Source organism: Lissotriton helveticus, chromosome 5_1 (assembly GCF_964261635.1).
Source record: "Lissotriton helveticus chromosome 5_1, aLisHel1.1, whole genome shotgun sequence".
NCBI classification, from domain to species: Eukaryota; Metazoa; Chordata; class Amphibia; order Caudata; family Salamandridae; genus Lissotriton; species Lissotriton helveticus.
In genome coordinates, this window is record NC_136065.1 from 1,996,068,600 (window position 1) to 1,996,089,718 (window position 21,119).

The 21,119-nt window shown below is 48.3% G+C and overlaps 1 protein-coding gene across 2 annotated transcripts in view; it reads left to right on the top strand.

Moving 5' to 3' along the window:
• Nucleotides 1-21,119, top strand: part of LOC144756148 (E3 ubiquitin-protein ligase TRIM39-like) — a 244,814-nt gene that overhangs the window by 896 nt on the left and 222,799 nt on the right. The gene's annotated exons all lie outside the window — the stretch shown is intronic.

Here is a 21,119-nt window from a genome sequence, read left to right on the forward strand (position 1 = left end):
TTTTTACAATTTAAAACACATTTCATAATAAATACATTAAGAGAAAAGTTTCATCTAAAAATCATTTTTACAATAATATATTAAAAGATGTATTAAACTATAACCGCTTTGATGAGATTTAGAATAGTTAATTATACATATAGCCTTCAGTCTTATCAGCCAAGCCCAGCTTAAAAATGTTGCCACCCCGCAAGCCAAGGTTGTGCTGGCGTCAGCTTGGAGTATTCTAAGAGCAACAGAATGGTTCCTAGTCTCAAGCTGTAGGCATACAGGTTTAAGCCACTTAAGTCTAGGTTTGGTGTAAGGTGGGCATACAAAAACAAGCATTGGAAATGCAATAGGTCTCGCATTAGGAAAGTTTGAGCTATTGGTCTTATAAATGACATTTATTTTATTTATGTGTTGTTTTTTAAAATAGCTAAATTAATAGCTTTGTCATTTACAATGCCAATAGTTAGAACTTTTGCAAATGTGACAGCTATAGCATTTGTAATGCAACATGTTTTGTATTTACATGACTTAGATGCATTGATATTACAAATAACAATGGCTTTTCATTTTTTAAAATAATTAATACTTAAATAATTGATTTAATTTGTAATGTCAATAGCTTAAACTTTTGTAAATAACTTTTGTGAAGATTATGTTCAGTGTTTTTTATTGTGACGAAAATCCAAGAACAGAAGTGAAATATTAACATCTTTTTGTAATAAAGCTTGAAAACAGCTTGAAACATTGAAAGAACATATTTGAACCAGTGATGCTGTGGTGGTGCTGAGTGATGCTGTGGTGGCACTGTGGTGGTGCTGAGTGATGCTGTGGTGGTGCTGAGTGGTGCTGTGGTGGTGCTGAGTGATGCTGTGGTGGTGCTGAGTGGTGCTGTGGTGGTGCTGAGTGATGCTGTGGTGGTGCTGAGTGGTGCTGTGGTGGTGCTGAGTGGTGCTGTGGTGGTGCTGAGAGATGCTGTGGTGGTGCTGAGTGATGCTGTGGTTGCGCAGAGTGATGCTGTGGTTGCGCAGAGTGATGCTGTGGTTGCGCTGAGTGATGCTTTGGTTGCGCTGAGTGATGCTGTGGTTGCGCTGACTGATGCTGTGGTTGCGCTGACTGATGCTGTGGTTGCGCTGAGTGATGCTGTGGTTGCGCTGAGTGATGCTGTGGTTGCGCTGAGTGATGCTGTGGTTGCGCTGAGTGATGCTGTGGTTGCGCTGAGTGATGCTGTGGTTGCGCTGAGTGATGCTGTGGTTGCGCTGAGTGATGCTGTGGTTGCGCTGAGTGATGCTGTGGTTGCGCTGAGTGATGCTGTGGTTGCGCTGAGTGATGCTGTGGTTGCGCTGAGTGATGCTGGGGTAGCGCTGAGGGATGTGGTGGTGCAGGGTGGTGCTGTAGTGGTGCAGGGTGGTGCTGTGGTGGTTCTGAGTGGTGCAGTGGTGGTTCTGAGTGGTGCAGTGGTGGTTCTGAGTGGTGCAGTGGTGGTTCTGAGTGGTGCAGTGGTGGTGCTGAGTGGTGCTGTGGTGGTGCTGAGTGGGGCTGTGGTGGTGCTGAGTGGTGCTGTGGTGGTGCTGAGTGGTGCTGTGGTGGTGCTGAGTGATAATGTGGTGGTGCGGAGTGATAATGTGGTGTTGCTGAGTGATGCTGGGGTAGCGCTGAGTGATGATGTGGTGATAATGAATGGTGCTGTGGTTGCACTGAGTGATGCTGTGGTTACGCTGAGTGATGCTGTGGTTGCGCTGAGTGATGCTGTGGTGGTGCTAAGTGGTGCTGTGGTGGAGCTGAGTGATGCTGAGTGATGCTGTGGTGGAGCTGAGTGATGCTGTGGTGGAGCTGAGTGATGCTGTGGTGGAGCTGAGTGATGCTGTGGTGGAGCTGAGTGATGCTGTGGTGGCGCTGAGTGATGCTGTGGTGGCGCTGAGTGATGCTGGGGTGCTGCTGAGTGATGCTGGAGTGGCGCTGAGTGATGCTGGGGTGGCGCTGAGTGATGCTGTGGTGGTGCTGAGTTGTGCTGTGGTGATGCTGAGTGATAATGTGGAAGGGAAGGGAAGAAAGAAAGAAAGAAAGAGAACGAAAGAAAGAAGGAAGAAGAGAGGAAGGAAAGAATGAAAGGGAGGGAGGAAAGGAAGGAAGGAATGGAAGAAAGAAAAGGAAGGCAAGAAAGGATGGGAAGGAAAGAAAAGAAGGAAAGAAAGGATGAAAGAAAAGAAAGAAAGGATTCTAATTGCAAGTGTCAACATGAACAGGCTTGTTTTGAAGATGTAGTTCCCAAATTTGAGATTCCATGGCAGAGAGGGACTGTGAAGGCGACAGGCAGAGGCCACGCGCGGCGGACATCAAAGGAAGGGTGGGAGGGGAAAAAAATTCATTAGCGAGCGAGAAAACCCATAAACACCAGGGGGGCGGGGAAGCAGATTGCCTTCAAGCTTGTGAGGAAAACAAGAGGGAGGTAACTGCTGTGAAAGCTGACAAACCTTCATTAAAAAAAATCCACTTGCTACAAGCAAACACTACTTTGTGTGTGGATGTTTAATACAGTTACTCACAGCTAAATTGGTCAGTGGGTGACGAGGGCTGCCCTATATCCCTATGCTGTAGTGGGTGAGTGGTAAAAAATGTAAATTGGTAAAAAAATGTAAATTACACAATAAAACAATGGGTGAAGAGCGCTGGCTGAATTCCCCCTTTACCAACGTGTGTCTAATATATATTATTCAAAGGCCAAATACAGACATAAAAACACGCTCATTCTCCAAATAGTTTCGATTTCGTTGGAGTGGATAGCAAGGTCTCCTTGGATCCTAGAGCACGGCCACTGACCGTTGACTGGATAGTAAAACACAACGATTATATGGATGAAGATGGGCCTTAGGACTGTGTACCTCAATGCGTATGCACATGAGCCCCCGTTCTGAAATAAATAATGAATGAATCCTTAATTGTCAATAAGTCAGACTCGTCGAGTTTCCTGAAAAGGATACTCAGAGAACAGAGCAAAAACCAGCTCTCAACATAAAAAGCCTTAATAAAAAAGAGAAAATTAATTTCGACCGGTCAGAGGGTTAATCTATTGAAGAAATCGTTTATTCTACTGAATGTCTGAAAAAACCACATATATAAGAACCATTTAATTAAATCACGCAATGCTTATGATGGTAAATATATATCGCAAACATCTCAGAGCCTACTGCAAATACAAAACCTTTGAGGTGCGATAGTTAAAAGTTACAGTTTGCTTTCTTGGCCAATGATTGCGAAAGGCAAATGCTAAACAGAACAAGACGTTTCCTGACAGGAGGTTCCCCTAGAGGTTAGCTGGGCTGGGCAGAGCCAGTCGCATGTAGTGGCTGCTCAGATAAAAATCAAAAAACTAACATGCAGGTGACAGCATCGTGAGGCGTCTGACTGACTGAAAGCAGGATTGTCTGCCTTTCACGCTCATTTGTCAACGATAAAATATTCCGCTCCGTCAATTAAATCAACATATGTAAACTGCAGTGCACAACAGGGGGTGATACTCACATGTGGTAAAAACAATGTCCATGATCCACAAAAGTGTGTCTAAAATAGCACCTGCCGGTCTACGAGTTTGCCCGGGTACAAATGTATGACTTTTGAATTTCAATGCTACATATCTAAAGCTGCGCAAGTTTCTGGTTTACATGCATATTCAGGAAATGTTTTGAGAATTCCTGACTACACATCCGTGTTGGTATTTCCACTGGCATAATCATACCTGATATACTATTAGGCCTATTCAAATGCCATAACCTTTGTACAATGGTATCATTCAATCACTGGGAAAATATTTTTCTCCAGCAGAGTAAACCCTTTACCTACAACTCCGTGTATTTGGAGGCGTTTACTTCCTCTTCCCACCACTGATAGATAATTACTCCCGCTCTTGACCGGGTTAAATCTTGACTATTTCCAGGAGGAAAGGAGTCGGAGAGGAGTTTGTGAGGATTCACAAGCTCACTTGGTTGTAGGTGTTCACGTTCTTCTCAGGCAAACTACGCTTTAGAACTACCACTCTCCACCCCCTGGGTGGGATTTTCTAATGTGCCAAAGTACAGGATCGAGGTTTGATATTAGACATGAGTAAAATGATTTACCAACTGCAAATACACTTTTTGTGAATTCCTTTTACTCATAAATCAAGCCATGTATGTGTGCAAGTATAACTTAAGTTTAACTCGAGTCAGACACAGGGTCCTTTCAGGCCTCCCCGAGGGCGATATTAACATGGAGAGAAAGGGAGAGGCAGACAGCAGGAGACCGTGGCATGGAGAGACGGGGTGACATAGAGGGAGCGAGGCCCCGAGAGGGAGTAGACAGGAAGTAAGAGTGACAGAAAAGGAAGAGTGACGGCGAGCGAGAGAGTCGGACGATAGAAACAGAGAGGGGAGAAAGTGAAGGAAACAAGAGGAGAGGGAAGACGGAAGAAGGCAGACAGTGAGGGAAGCAGGGAGCGAGATACAATGATGGGAGATTGAATGAGAATAAAATACAGACGGTGCTCAATTTGTTAAAAAAAAAAAGGAGACACGGCCTGGCGGCCGTGAAACTGAAAGCAAGGCCGGCTGTGAAAAAGCCTTTGATGCAGCAGGGGGCAATTAGAGGAGGAGAATGGCTGGGCTGAGGCAGAGCGCAAAGCCTTTGATGCAGCAGGGGGCGGAGCGGGAAGAGCTGCTGGCGGCACCAAGCTGACGATTTGATGCTGTGTATGCGCATTTTAACTCGTTGCGCTTGCGCATTGAGCTAAATGCGCACATGCACTGCATCAAATCGCCAGTCTAGTTAAACTCTGTTTAAGCTCCTATAGTCTCGCAAGCTCAATGCGCATGCGCATTGACAGGCGAGACCTAAAAAGGTGAGGAATATTTTCAATAACACCGACGCAATTTGGGCAATCCGAGGTCGTTTGGTGCGGGGGCTTCCATTTGCTTGTGCGATCACGAAGAGGAAGGGTACCCATTCTAAACTGGATAAAGAGAGCCCTGTCTCTCGGCTTCTGGATAAAATCTAGATAAGGCTCTAGACGAGGCAATTGCTTGTGCTGACGAAATGCGTCAGTCAGCCTGCCCAGATTAGGGTCCCTGTGCTCCTGGTTATCAACCCATCCCCAAAAGGCTCTCTTGGTTTCTGCCTTGGTCAGTGCAACCCCAGAGTCCCGTGCAGTTTTGAGGCCAGTAACCAGAAGGAGATTTTTTATATTAACTAACCAGCCAATCTTGTGGGATCCTTGAAAGTTCATTACCTCTCTTAGGCCGTCTGCATATCTAGCTAGCTCTGGGGTGCGCCTTAGCCGAGCCCAGTATAAAAGAGGTCGCAACATAATTAAGTCCTTGATTGAACGACGTCCCATATCACTCAAAAGTGGCTTAGTTAGGGTGCCCCTGGGGAGCGAAACAAGCTCCCTAAAGAACGTATTTTCTGCGGTAACTAGCACGTCTACACAACCAAAGCCCCAGAGTTCGGCTCCATATAAGGCACAGCCTACAGCCTTTGCAGCGTAGATTTCCAAGGCAGGGGCAACGGGCCTAGAGGTGAGGCGCAATGTTCCCTCCCTAACACCCCCACTACCCGCTTATGATTTAAAGCCATTTTATCAATGTGTGGCTGCCATTTGAACTTATCGGAGATTCTAATTACCAAGTAGTCAAACTCTTTGACACGCTCTAGAGGCACCCCATCAAGAACAAACGTGGATTTAGCCGATCTACTGGGGTTAAAATAAAGAAGCTTTGTTTTGGAGGTGTTAATGACTAGGCCCCTCATTTTACAAAACCAGCAGAAACGATCCAACAGCTTCTGTAATCCTGCAGGAGTTTTTGATACTAGCAATGTATCGTCCGCAAAGAGTAAGGCGGGGACTTTGTCAACCGCCAAAACTGGAGCATCGGCATTAATTTCAAGCAAAAAGGAAACTACCCCATTCACGAACAGCGTGAATAGGGTAGGGGCTAATACACATACCTGACGGACACCTCTATTTACAGGGATTTTATCTTTTTTTTGTTCCTGCGTACCCCGTCTATTGCGGGCATAATTTCCATCATGCAAGCATGCCAGGAGGTTCCAAATAGGTAGGGGAAACCCCATCTCCTGCAAGACCAGCCATAGGCAGTCTCGAGGGACCAAGTCAAAGGCGGTCTTCAGATCGATAAATGCTAAATAAAGACCGCCTTTGCCTATGGTAACCACCTTCCAATGCAAGAGTGCCAGCCTGAATGCCTGGTCCATAGTGCTTGTACAAGCCCTAAAGCCCGTCTGGAACTGAGAAATAATGTTATTCTCCTCGGCCCATGAGAGGATCCTCTCCAGGAGGACCCTGCCAACCACCTTCTGACCAGCGTCTATAAGACTTATTGGACGATAGTTGGCCGAGTCCCCCCTGGACCCTTTCTTGTAGATGGGAATTACTTTGGCCCCTTTCCAGGAGTTTGGAACCGGGGATCCTTCCATCAGAGCATTAATAAGGAGTGCAAAATAAGTGGCCCAGTCCTCAGCATTAGCTCGGAATAAATCGCCCGGTATACCATCTTGTCCCGGGGCCTTAGCAGGTACAAACTTATTTATAGCGGCCACAACCTCTTTCTTCCCTATCTTGATATTGGAACCCTGAATGATTGATGTGGCTGCCATGAAACAGCTAGAGGGCCTTGATCTACCGGTAGCCTCATCTCCTACATATAGTTTCCTGAAGTGCTCAAACCACTCCCAATCAGTTATATGATTAGGAATTTGGTCCGGGTCACAACCATTGGATCTTCTCACCAAAGCCCAAAAAAGCTCGCCGTTCTTGGACTGGCTCGCCGCCTTTAGATTGTCCCAATGTGATTCTTCCCATACCCTCTTCGCCTCTATAATAGCTCGCCTATACTGTAATCTCGCCAACCGAACCTCAACCGAATTATTGGATTTGATGGCAAGTATCAAACTGTTTTTTTTCATTCTACAGTCTTTGTCAAACCACTTCTCAACTGGCTTGCCACTCGTAGGGCGCTTTTTAATGGACGAAGGCTCTACAAATAGAGAGCCGATCATGTCTATCGTATCAACATAAATTGATTCCACAACTGGGGGCCCGACCTCATTCTCACAAGCTGCAGAAAGCCTAAGAGTCTGATCTCTCAAAATTTCCCCTAAGGTGCTTAATCTTTGATCATTCAAAATGAATTTAGGCCATGTAAGGAACTTATTGCAATTAGATGGTATGACTGCCTTCGTTAACATCCTGGGTCCAATATGTAATCAATTCTACTCGGACAAGAGACCCTATTATATGTATTTGCACCCATAACATCAGAGGACGTACGTCCATTAACGGCTCTCAGCCCAAATTCCAGCGTTAGGGCATTCAATTGAATGACCACCGGCGACCATTTCTTCACTGGCATAATTGACAAAGATGGTATGCCCCATCTGGCATCCTCATAATAAATTCACAAAACATCATCTGCCGCCAAAGGTTCAAATGAACAATTTAGGTTGCCGCCCACCAGGACAAAGGAATCTGAAGGACAAGAAAGAAGCACTTCAGAAAGAATGGAAATAGTTGAAGATTTTGCCCCCCCTTGGGTGCCTCTAGCATAGATATTAAAGAGTTCCCCAGATATTATTGCCCTTCAAGCCCTTAATGGAGAGTCTCATTAAATCTGATGTTGGACAGAGGTGGTGAGTAATCTTACAATTAAGGGCTGCCTTAACCCAAACGATAAGCCCTCCAGATGGGCGTCCACGACCAGAGGAGGAAGCTGGTAAATGGAAGCAAGAGTAACCAGGCTTATACAAAGGTTCCAGGCTCCATGTTTCCTGGAATAAACACAAGTCATAACCATCAATAAAAGTATTCTAGTCCGGTTATGAGAGCTTATTACGTAAACCTGCTACATTCCATGAAACAAGTTTAAGATTACCAGTAGAACCACCACAGGGGGTTAGGGCGCCTTGAAATAAATCAGGACCCCGGCCAGTCAAAATATTGTCCCTCAGGGTTACAGGAACAGAAATTGATAATTCTGGACCAGGGGACTGGAGCGGTCCAGGGGGACTAACAATACAGCTACCAGGGGGAGAAATAAAGCTAGTTGGTGCCCCATCATGAGCCTGAAGTCAGTCAACGGCCTCCAGACTACTAAACCGGTTTTGGATAGGAGTTAGGCTCGAAACTGGTAAAGACTCGGGCCAACCCCCATGGATCATCCCCCTCCTATTCCGCTGTACAAGTGTCCACCCATCCGCTACTGATGCAAAGTAACCGGGGGGATAAAAATTGGACAGAGGGAGAGAACGAATAGAGATTCCTGGACTAAAGTGTCTCCAATTACAAATATACTCAACTGTCCTTGGGTCTTTAAAGTTGACTAACACACAATCCCCCCTTATATCCTTGGCCAGATGTCCCACCCAGGACACCCTCCGCACCATGAGTATTTTGCTCACTATATGTATTGGCAGCGGTTTATTTTTATTTAGCCAATAGGCAACCTCATTCCTCAGGGCCGTGGGAGATTCATCTTCATGCTTGCTCAATTCAGGAACCCCCGCTAGAACTACCAGGTACGGGCTTGCTTCCGGGGGCAAGTTGATGTTAATTTCCCCACTGGAGGCCTGGGCTGTTGGAACCCCGCCACCCTCATTCGGCTGAGTGGGATTATACTGGCATGATTTATTAGCATCAGCCATGGCTGGAACCTTACAAGGAGGGGCAGCTGTCGCCTGTGGAGCTGTGATCGTTGTAGGAAGGTGGATATCTGACTATGGTTACCCCCAAACTTTTTGCCTGGTGTTTAGCTGGTTTTTGACATAGTTGGCCTGGGATCCTGCTATTCAGGGCCCCAGGCTAATTGCTCTCTCCTTAAAATGGACTCCATGTACCTTAGGTACATACACAATTGGAACTGGTTCACCTTATTGGCCCCTGTAACAGTGTACCCAGGTACCCAGGGCATAGGTGCTTCCAAGGCCTACCAGGGGGTGCAGCATGTATTGTGCCACCCCTGGCCTGGCCTCCATATTTGACACAACTGGCTGATCACTCAGCTGGGGTAAGTCGGTCTAACCACCCCTTACTTAGGTGTAGTATGCCTATACCTAACCTAAAATGGACACATATGTTCCTATCAGCCACTCCTATGGAAGGCCTCATCAATCCTGGAGGCAGAGTGCTTGGAAATATGTGAGATGGTGCTCTGGCATGAGCTGAGCCTGTCTGCAGCTTTCGGAACCATGTCCTTTAGCTGTTTCATGATATTGCCATACCATATACTCTTAAGTTCATTATGAACCTCGCGGTTAAATGCTATCTTGGGTTTGGCTTTATCAAAACATGTCGAGTAAGGTGTCATACGAATTGGAATACTACCCCCTCGCCAGTTCTGGCGACGGGGGTAGCATTCCACCCTTCTAGAGGGACACGACATGTACCTAGCCTGAACCTCGGTTAATATTAAACAGAGCCTTAGCATCTCAAAATGGATGCTGCCACCACAGACACAAGTCTGACCTCCTGCTGCTGGGAGTCCTTCCAGCGAGGGCAGCTTGGACAAAGGGTTTCCTGCCTGGGGAGGTGCTAGCACCACTCCAGACAGGATTTTGTGTATTGGGTAGGACAGGGCTGAAAAGAAACAGACATGCCTGGGGCACACAAGGTGTCCCTGTGCATAGGCCAGTTCAAACCGGTGCTGGGGCTTTCCAGCCCCAGTCCTGGCGCGAAACTGGACAAAGGAAAGGGGGTGTAACCACCCCCCTTCCTGGTTCCACCCAGAGGAGGGACCTAGTAGGTGATCCGGCCCCCCAGATTCAAATAAGAGTGGGAGCTGTGTCCTGAGACTTCAGATCATCCTGAATCAACTTGAAATACAGAAGAAGACTGGACTTCGACATTCTGCTGCACAGAAGACGGAAGAGAATCTCCCTTGTGGCCAAGGAGTGACCACCCTGTGAACACAGGCACCAACCAGCAACTAGACGTCTGCTTTGCTGCCGCCTCCCGCCGGAGCCCGAGCCCAGAGCCTGACAAGACCCAGACTCCCAGACTTCTCACAGCCCGATCCACAGTCCCTGCAAAGAAGGGACCCGTGGAGGCACCGAGAGATGTGGGACCGGACATCTTGAAAGACCCCCGAGACGCTGACTGCGTAGCATCAGAGGCACCCTCGACGCTGTGCTTTGGGGTTTGAGAAGCCCCAACCTCGAGCAGCCCTTGCACCGAAGATCAGCCCCCCCAGCATCTCCACGATCTGCGTGGGCCCCTTTTGCATCGTGCCACTCGACGCGCCTAACCGTCCACTTGCCACGCGGCTAGTGGCCATCTTGGCGACGAAACCTACAACTTTCACTGCGGGTCTGGTTGCTCCAGACTTGCCCTTGCTCCTGTAAAAAGGAGTACCTGCTCTGACCTTGCTGGTCCGAGTAACAAGCCTTTTTCGATTCCTGCGTGGCTTGCATTAGCCAAGGCCTGTTTGCTTCTATCAAGTCGCCGACACCGCCAACAGCGAGAAGCCTGCGTGGGACAGCTCGTGACCGACTCCTGGACGTCTTCGACCCCTCGTGTCCACGTGGCTGCAGAGAGAAGCTACACCTCGACGCCTGTTTGCACCCGACATCGCCTGGTTCCACTCTGGTTCCACGGTAGTCACTGGCTAGTGACTTTGAAAATTGTCCCCTCTGCTTTCAGGTCTTCACCTCTTCAGATCCACCCTTGGATCCACCGGAACTCTTCACATCGAGCCGCCTGCAGCATCTTCAGCTCCAAGCACCCTCGACCTGCGTGACGAAACCCGACACTACTTCGACCCTATGCACCCGCTTCCTGTGGGTGAGGTAACTCAGCTCCGCCGGTGTTCCCACACTGGTACACACCTCTAGTGTCTGTGTCTCAAGTTTCAGCTTTCTAGGTCACTCGGAAGGTTCCTTTCTAACTAACTTTGTACTTTTTACGCACCATTGACATTGCATTGGTAAAGCGTGCACTTTCCGCACTGCTCCCGAGTCCTGCGGGCCTTTCCCGACTTCTTCACTGCTAGTCCCGAACAGCTCCAGCGATTCCCCAGGCCCTAGGCCTCTTCACTTTCCCCATAGTGGTTCTTATACCACTATTTTAGTATATGGTTTAGGTGGCCCCTAGGGCTCATCCATATTGTGCAACTTTTGTGTATTTAAACTGTGTTTTGTTTTAACGCATTTGCTTCTGTGCTCATAAAGAGTATCAGGGATATTTGTAGTAATACATCTATATATATATTTTCAATATATATCTGTGTGGTGTCCTTTCATTTGGTATTCAAGGGATTGTGTATGGTAAAACAGCTTGCTTCACATGCCTTTACAGAGTTTAGCCTAAGACTGCTTAGTCCATGCTACCCCTAGGATAGCTTGTCTATAAGGTTGACTTTACAACCTGCACCATAAGGGTTGCTTGGCATGATACAAGGTGATCACTAGAACTAGTGAGCATCATAGATCAGGCCAACTTCTCACATTGGTGAGCAGCGGATTGGGATTTGAGCTTGCTGTTGTTTTACCATTACAATCTTTGAAAATATCATTTGAAAGATCATACAGGTACCTGATAGGTACACTAAAACAAGACTAGATATACTTAAGTTCTACTGAACTTAGTTGTTGTAGAGGATAGGGAGTAGCACACCCTGACTACAACTACTAGATAGGTTTTGTCGGAAAACACCAGTGTAGGTAGATTGCAACACATCCACCACACTAGAGCAATGTCTGGAGCAGAGGGATCCACTGGACTCATCTCTGTTGAGAGTGACCCTCCAAGGGCACCATCCAAATTTGCTACCTTTCCATTTAAGGAACTGAGGCAACTGTGTTCCATGAGAGGAATCAAAACAGGTCCTTCGCCTACAGCAGGACACCTCAGAGAGCTGTTAGACCAGTCTGAAGCTCTAAGGAACTCCAAACCAGGCCCCTCAGGGACTGGAGATGGAGGATCTCCCACTGAAGATGATAACCCTGATACCCCTGCCCCTGTCGTCCAGATAGATGAGGAAAACCAGACCACTGGGAATACTCAGCCTGAGGAAGAAGAAGAAGAGGAGGAGGTGGAAGAAAGTGATTCTGATGATGGGACTAGCCAGGTGTTAGTCAGCAGGCTTAACCAGGCTAACTTAAGCTTATTTGGGACTGAAGGTGGGTCCAACCCATTCAGACCCCCAAATGGACTTAACCAGGAGCATAGGAGGAGGAGGAATCACTCAGGTGAATCCAATACTTCCCATGTTTCTAGAGGTTCTCATGGCAACTCCAGAAGGGAGTTGACTAGCCCTCAGAGAAGGGAACATGAGGCCAAAATGAGAGAGGCTGAACTTTGGATCCAGAGACAAGAATTAGAAGTTGCCCTGGCCAAAGAGAAACTTGCTAGAGCAAGGCAGCCTAGAGAGAGTGGGTTAGAACCCACTGGTGGCAGCACTATCCCTAAGGATAAAGACAGGTCCTATGACAATAGAAACCTGAGTAAGATTGTGCCCCCCTACAAAGTTGGGGATGATATCCACAAATGGATGACTGCACTTGAGAGAGCTTGCAAAGTACAGCAGGTCCCTCAGGAGCAGTGGGCAGCAATCGTGTGGCTCTTCTTTGAAGGTAGAGGCAGAGACAGACTCCTCACAGTTAGTGATGGGGATTCTAGAAACTACCAGGTCCTGAAGAGTGCTCTGTTTGATGGGTTAGGCTTAACCACTGAACAGTACAGGTTAATGTTCAGAGACACCCAGAAGACACAGACTCAGGACTGGTCTGAATTTGTTGAATGTGCCACTAAGGCTCTGGAGGGCTGGTTGCTGGGAAGTAAGGTTACTGACTATACAGGATTGTATCATTTAATTATGAGAGAGCAAATCTTAAGTAATTGTCAAAATCAGCTTCTACATCAGCACCTGGTTGACTCTGATCTGACCTCCCCACAAGAATTGGGTAGGAGGGCAGACAAATGGGTCAGAACCAGGATCAGGCCTAAGAACCAGGGTGGTGACCAAAAGAAAGAGACTACCAAGCCTCGAGAGAAGGGTGGGGATAAAAGTAAGGAAAAGACTTCCCCAGGGCCCCAAAACTCCAAAGATGGGGGTGGGTCCCAAGACACTTCTTCAACCCAGAAAAAGCCTTATTGTCATGTCTGTAAACAGGTTGGGCATTACAAAACAGACAGCTGTTGTCCCAAGAATGGCAATAAAGAGAATATACCTCCAAAGCCAGCTCCAACACCTCCTGTTACTGTCAGCAGTAATCCCCCAGGAAGTGGGAGCACACCCAGGAATCTGGGTGGGTTTACTTTTGGAGGGCAGGTGGATTCTGGCCTAACCAGGTCCCCTACCTCAGATACTCTTGTCTATGAGACTGGCATGGGGTTTGCCAATTTCACTACCTGCCCAAACACTTTGAGCAAGTATAGACAAGAACCCCTCATCAATGGCTTGAAAGTTGAGGCCTTTAGAGACACAGGGGCTAGCATCACCATGGTGGCTGAATGTCTAGTCCCCTCAAGGCAACTTTTACCTGATGCCAGATATCAGGTGACAAACATTGATGGAGTTCGAAAAATCATCCCATGGCAGTGGTAAATCTCAGCTGGGGAGGAGTCACTGGCCCAAAGAGAGTGGCAGTGTCATCAAACTTGCCTGTAGATTGTCTACTGGGGAATGATTTAGAAATCTCAGCCTGGGCTGAGGTTGAACAACAAACCCATTCTAGAATGGTAAATCTCCATGGAAAGGTTAGTGGGGCTGTGATGGCTACAGCCCCAATCCAAGATGTCCTTCCTGAAAAGGTTGGTAGGGCTGAGCAAACCTCAGCCCCATCTTTAGCTAACTTCCCTCCTGAAAAGATTAGCAGGGCTTTGATGGTAACAGCCCATACCCAAACTGAGTCTCCTCCTGAAAAGGTTGGTGGGGCTGTGATGGCCACAGCCCAAACTCAAACTGATACATGTGTTGTGAAGCCTGAAAAGATGGATCACTCCACACAAACAGAGAGCATTGAGGAGGAAGAGAAATCTCCCTCCCACTAGACTTTAGGAAAGGATCAGCCTCCTCAGGGAACTGATCTTACCCCTGATGAAGGAACTGTCCCAGAGGTTGTTAGGCCTGGCCTGACGGAGCCTCTGATGACAGTGGACCCTTCTCAGGTGGGACCCAGTCTGGAGCAGGTATCCTGCCCCTCTCTACCTTGCCTTACTCAGCCCAGGGCTGCAGAGGACAAGAAGGACAGTGAGCCCCAAAGGGCCCCCTGTCAAATAAAGCACCCCCATCAACAGATAAGGGGCACCGAAACTAGTAGGCCTAGTGAGGTGAAAACTTTAAAAACTCCTGAGGGAGCCCCCTTAAAAGTAGTTAGGGACCTCCCACAGATGGATTCTGTTGGGCACAGCCAAACCTGGGGCCCCAAACCTGACCTGTCCCTCCAGTAAGCCAACAAGAGGGACCCAGCCTCCAGCTTTAGGTAGCCAGAGGTTGACCCTGAGAGCACAGTGCAACTCAGTCAAAGAAAGAAAGGCACACATGGTGGAGAGTGATTGGAGGAAGCCGAGTCCTACAGAGGGATCTCACTTCAGTACTCCATCCCAACACCAGCCTTTAACTTTGCAAAGACACACCACAGGTAGAGATTCCCTATGGTGGAGACCCTCAGATACCCTTAGGGTGAGGGATTGCTTAGTGGACCATGAGACAGGGGGTAACCAAGCCAGAGCTGGTACTTCCTTATATGGCCACTTAGGCAATATAGGCTTACCTGGTCAAGGATAGCCTGATCTCCTTTCGTTTGGGGGGGGGGGGTTATGTAGGAAGGTGGATATCTGACTATGGTTACCCCCAAACATTTTGCCTGGTGTTTAGCTGGTTTTTGACATAGTTGGCCTGGGATCCTGCTATTCAGGGCCCCAGGCTAATTGCTCTCTCTTTAAAATGGACTCCATGTACCTTAGGTACATACACAATTGGAACTGGTTCACCTTATTGGCCCCTGTAACAGTGTACCCAGGTACCCAGGGCATAGGTGCTTCCAAGGCCTACCAGGGGCTGCAGCATGTATTGTGCCACCCCTGGCCTGGCCTCCATATTTGACACAACTGGCTGATCACTCAGCTGGGGTAAGTCGGTGTAACCACCCCTTACTTAGGTGTAGTATGCCTATACCTAACCTAAAATGGACACATATGTTCCTATAAGCCACTCCTATGGAAGGCCTCATCAATCCTGGAGGCAGAGTGCTTGGAAATATGTGAGATGGTGCTCTGGCATGAGCTGAGCCTGTCTGCAGCTTTCGGAACCATGTCCTTTAGCTGTTTCATGATATTGCCATACCATATACTCTTAAGTGCATTATGAACCTCGCGGTTAAATGCTATCTTGGGTTTGGCTTTATCAAAACATGTCGAGTAAGGTGTCCTACGAATTGGAATACTACCCCCTCGCCAGTTCTGGCGACGGGGGTAGCATTCCACCCTTCTAGAGGGACACGACATGTACCTAGCCTGAACCTCGGTTAATGTTAAACAGAGCCTTAGCATCTCAAAATGGATGCTGCCACCACAGACACAAGTCTGACCTCCTGCTGCTGGGAGTCCTTCCAGCGAGGGCAGCTTGGACAAAGGGTTTCCTGCCTGGGGAGGTGCTAGCACCACTCCAGACAGGATTTTGTGTATTGGGTAGGACAGGGCTGAAAAGAAACAGACATGCCTGGGGCACACAAGGTGTCCCTGTGCATAGGCCAGTTCAAACCGGTGCTGGGGCTTTCCAGCCCCAGTCCTGGCGCGAAACTGGACAAAGGAAAGGGGGTGTAACCACCCCCCTTCCTGGTTCCACCCAGAGGAGGGACCTAGTAGGTGATCCGGCCCCCCAGATTCGAATAAGAGTGGGAGCTGTGTCCTGAGACTTCAGATCATCCTGAATCAACTTGAAATACAGAAGAGGACTGGACTTCGACATTCTGCTGCACAGAAGACGGAAGAGAATCTCCCTTGTGGCCAAGGAGTGACCACCCTGTGAACACAGGCACCAACCAGCAACTCGACGTCTGCTTTGCCGCCGCCTCCCGCCGGAGCCCGAGCCCAGAGCCTGACAAGACCCAGACTCCCAGACTTCTCACAGCCCGATCCACAGTCCCTGCAAAGAAGGGACCCGTGGAGGCACCGAGAGACGTGGGACCGGACATCTTGAAAGACCCCCGAGACGCTGACTGCGCAGCATCAGAGGCACCCTCGACGCTGTGCTTTGGGGTTTGAGAAGCCCCAAACCTCGAGCAGCCCTTGCACCGAAGATCAGCCCCCCAGCATCTCCACGATCTGCGTGGGGCCCTTTTGCATCGTGCCACTCGACGCGCCTAACCGTCCACTTGCCACGCGGCTAGTGGCCATCTTGGCGACGAAACCTACAACTTTCACTGCGGGTCTGGTTGCTGCAGACTTGCCCTTGCTCCTGTAAAAAGGAGTACCTGCTCTGACCTTGCTGGTCCGAGTAACAAGCCTTTTTCGATTCCTGCGTGGCTTGCATTAGCCAAGGCCTGTTTGCTTCTATCAAGTCGCCGACACCGCCAACAGCGAGAAACCTGCGTGGGACAGCTCGTGACCGACTCCTGGACGTCTTCGACCCCTCGTGTCCACGTGGCTGCAGAGAGAAGCTACACCTCGACGCCTGTTTGCACCCGACATCGCCTGGTTCCACTCTGGTTCCACGGTAGTCACTGGCTAGTGACTTTGAACATTGTCCCCTCTGCTTTCAGGTCTTCACCTCTTCAGATCCACCCTTGGATCCACCGGAACTCTTCACATCGAGCCGCCTGCAGCATCTTCAGCTCCAAGCACCCTCGACCTGCGTGACGAAACCCGACACTACTTCGACCCTATGCACCCGCTTCCTGTGGGTGAGGTAACTCAGCTCCGCCGGTGTTCCCACACTGGTACACACCTCTAGTGTCTGTGTCTCAAGTTTCAGCTTTCTAGGTCACTCGGAAGGTTCCTTTCTAACTAACTTTGTACTTTTTACGCACCATTGACATTGCATTGGTAAAGCGTGCACTTTCCGCACTGCTCCCGAGTCCTGCGGGCCTTTCCCGACTTCTTCACTCCTAGTCCCGAACAGCTCCAGCGATTCCCCAGGCCCTAGGCCTCTTCACTTTCCCCATAGTGGTTCTTATACCACTATTTTAGTATATGGTTTAGGTGGCCCCTAGGGCTCATCCATATTGTGCAACTTTTGTGTATTTAAACTGTGTTTTGTTTTAACGCATTTGCTTCTGTGCTCATAAAGAGTATCAGGGATATTTGTAGTAATAAATCTATATATATATTTTCAATATATATCTGTGTGGTGTCCTTTCATTTGGTATTCAAGGGATTGTGTATGGTAAAACAGCTTGCTTCACATGCCTTTACAGAGTTTAGCCTAAGACTGCTTAGTCCATGCTACCCCTAGGATAGCTTGTCTATAAGGTTGACTTTACAACCTGCACCATAAGGGTTGCTTGGCATGATACAAGGTGATCACTAGAACTAGTGAGCATCATATATCAGGCCAACTTCTCACAATCGTGACTAACGAGTCCCTCAAATCTATAGGGGCATTTTCCCCTCTGGCTTTATTTCGCGGTAGAGCAACCCTAGGTGTGTTTCCCTTTTTTAGAATAGCAACAATTCCCTTAGAGTCAAGCTCAATCTTATTTAGATGCTGTTTAATCTTAGATAGTCTATCCTCTACTGGACGGAGAAGGAGTCTAATTATGTCACCTATTTTAGCCAGTAGGGGATCCTCCACCTCCACCTTTTCACCTAGACTTTTCCCCCTGCTTTCGGCCTGGGGTACCGTTCTAATGGGTATTAGGTCATCTATAGGTGTGGCTATATTTTCCGGGACAGCCACGCTTGCCTGCTCCCTTATGGTGGTAGTTGCTCTAATGTTTTTTGGCACCTTCCCTTTCTTCGCTCCGTTGTCATTGGCCGGCCCTTGCTTATACTTAGGAATAGCCCCTCAAGTAGTTGCCAAGTATTATGCTCCTTCACTGGGCTGGCCATAGCGGGAAGCTTTTGGGGAGATAATAGTAGCGAATCAGAGACCATAGACTAATCCCCAGGGGAGACATGGTCTACAACGTGAGATGCTAGATGTGTGTTCGGGGATTCTAAGATCGCTAGTACACCAATACCACTACTTTGTCCATGTTGTTCAGGGGTCCGTGCGTTGGCAATATGCCCTAGCGATAGCCAAGTCCTGTGAGACTCGTCGCTCCATCAACGTGATCCCCTGGTCTATGACAGAATTGACCCTAGTAATAAACTTGTCCATTGTTCCTGTGAGGTTTGCATTGTCCGCCCTACTTCTAGCCTCCTTCGTAGCCATGGTAAAACAGGTATGTCAATGAGGCGCTAAAGAGTACTTACAAATCAAAACTCCCGCAACAGAGTTGAAAGAGGGGTGGCCCGTCCCGTCCTTGAGCGAGCTTGAACGGGCTTAAATGGGCCCGCCCTTGGCCCGGGCTTCGCCCGGCACGCGTCCCGCAACGCGGAGGAAGGACCGGTGTTTTGTGCGCCTCCGGGCGCGGGAAAGGGCGTAGGTGGGCGGGGCTGTCCCTGCCGGGAATTATGGACGCTGTAGTACCCCGCTTGGCGGCCGCAGAAGATGTAATGAGCGGCGGCGGGGGGGACCAGGTGCCAGGAAGGACAGCTTCGGATGACAGCGCTCTCAGCAGCGCGGGCCCCCAGTGTGCAGACAATCCAATTTGGGCAGCAAAAAAGGCCAGGAAAGGGTTCAGGCAAGTGGCGTTGCGGTCTCCCCATTTGCAAACCTATCCATCATCTATCCTTCCATCCCTCCATCATTCCACTCATCCATCCCCCGTTTCACTCAACCATCCCTTCATTCATCCTTTCACCTTATCCATCCGTACACTCATCCATCCATTCACTCTTCCATCCAGCCAGCTACCCTTTCACCCATCCAGCCATCCTTTCACTTACTTATCCACCCAGTAACTCATCCTTACTTTCTCCCTCCATCCTCCCTTTCATTTAGCCATCCATTCTTCCACGCATCCATCTATCCATCAATCCATTCATGAATCCATCCATTGACCTAATCACTCATTCATCCTTTCACTCATCTATCCTTTCTCTCATCCATCTACCCTTTCTCTCATCCATCTACCCTTTCACTCCTTCACGCATCCATCATTTCTCTCTCAGCATCCACCCTTCGACTCACTAATCCTGTCTTACATCCACCCTTTCACTCATCCATCAATTCACCCTTTCACTTATCAATTAATCAATCCATCCACCCATTCCCTCGCCTGTCATCCACCCTTTCTCTCATCCATCCATCCTTTCACTAATCCATCCATCCATTCCTTTACCTGTCCATCTACCCTTCCACCCATACATCCATCTATTTACCTTTTCTTTCATCAATCCTTCCACTCACTCATCCGTCTATCCTTTCACATTATTTATCCATTGACCCTTTCATTCATCCATTCACCCTTTCACTAATCCATACAGCCATCCACCCATCCCTTCACTTACACACCTTTTCACTTTGTTTATGAGCTGAACCTTTGTTTACTGAGTTGCAGACAGAGGAGGCCTATCAAGGACTTCACCCCTGCTGTAGTTTCTAAAGCAAGGGGTGGGGCGGGGGAGGGCTCACTATGCCCCTGTATATAGGCAATCCGAAAAAGTGGAAGTCATATATGATGCACAGTGACACTGTGACATGGTTTTGTTTCCAGTGCTTTAAGTGAGATAAAAAACTGGGGGGTTCGCTCCAAAGGAGGTGTTCGATGTAATTAAGGGCATGGCTTAAAACACGTAAACTAAACATCTGTGCTTTGCATAGTGTGCCGCCCAACTGGTAATTTGCTGCTTCTGTCATTGCATCCAGATATATAACGCAAGTAATGTTACACCTACAAGCCTAAACTATTGGCTTTGTCAATGGCTGCTAGTTGCATTCAATAAAAAAAAGCAGCAACTATGGCTTTGTTAAATATAACATTGAAAATGCGTCAGTTTTAAAATGATGACAATGAAAGATACACAACCCTTTTTTTTAAAAACTTGTTTCACCACCTTTTCGTGAACTGAATTCTCACCTAGCAGCATGGCGTTTTTTGTTAATTTCTTCCACCTGACTGAATTCCTACCCTAGACTGAGGCGGAGGAGGCAGTAAGAGCACAGACTGGCCCATTGTCATTCTGTATGTGGCAACCGGCTGCAGACAGAATGACAACGGGCGGGGTGGAGCTGCACTTGTGCTCAGAGGAGTGTGAGGTGGCCCCATCAGGGAGCTGAGGCTTCTGGCAGGGGAACAGTGATGTTTCTCCAATGCCCAACCAAAATTGCGGTCAAAAGGCGTCCGTAAAAGGGATCGTCACGGACAACGGACGTGGGATCCATATTACGGACGGTCAGTAAAATTTGCAAAGCGTTGGTCACTTAATGTGCAGTGGCGTAACTAGACCTTCTGCCACCCGGTATGGCCCCTAGGTTTGCCGATGGACAACTTGTTCTGGAGGGAGGTGGGGGTGGGGGCCAGACTGACTTGCTCACCTCCTCCGCCCCTAGCTAAGCCACTGTGTAAGTGTGCTGTAGAGCTGGGGTAGCGATAGGGGCAGGCAGCAATGTGTTCTAATGTGCTGGAGGCTGGGCTTTAAGTGGGCCAGGTCCAGCAGGTGCTAAGCACCAGCAGTTCTGAAAAACGGACGGGTCCCTATCGGTCTCTCCATTATTGCCTTCACCCCTGGAGTGAAGAAAAAATCTTAACCCGAAATATGAACAACCCCAGACCTGTGTTTCTTGCAGCATCGGTTAAATATAACTCCAGCCTCTAACACCACCTAGGGCAATTGGCTTCAGCAGCACGAAATTGTGGTATGTAAAAGTTAACAAAATCTGGCCTATGGCAGTTACTCTGATTACTCTTGTAATGCAGTGGCCGAAGTGGGGGGAAAAAGTAGTGGAACTGTGGGCAGAGAATCAGAGGGCTGGAATAACCAGAGGATTGGCTCAGTGGGCGGTGCCAGAATGCACAAAACATCCCAATTTTTAGTATTTGTTAGGCATTTCAGTACGCAGTTACAGCTTAGTATGTTAGTTAATTCAACCAATGGATAC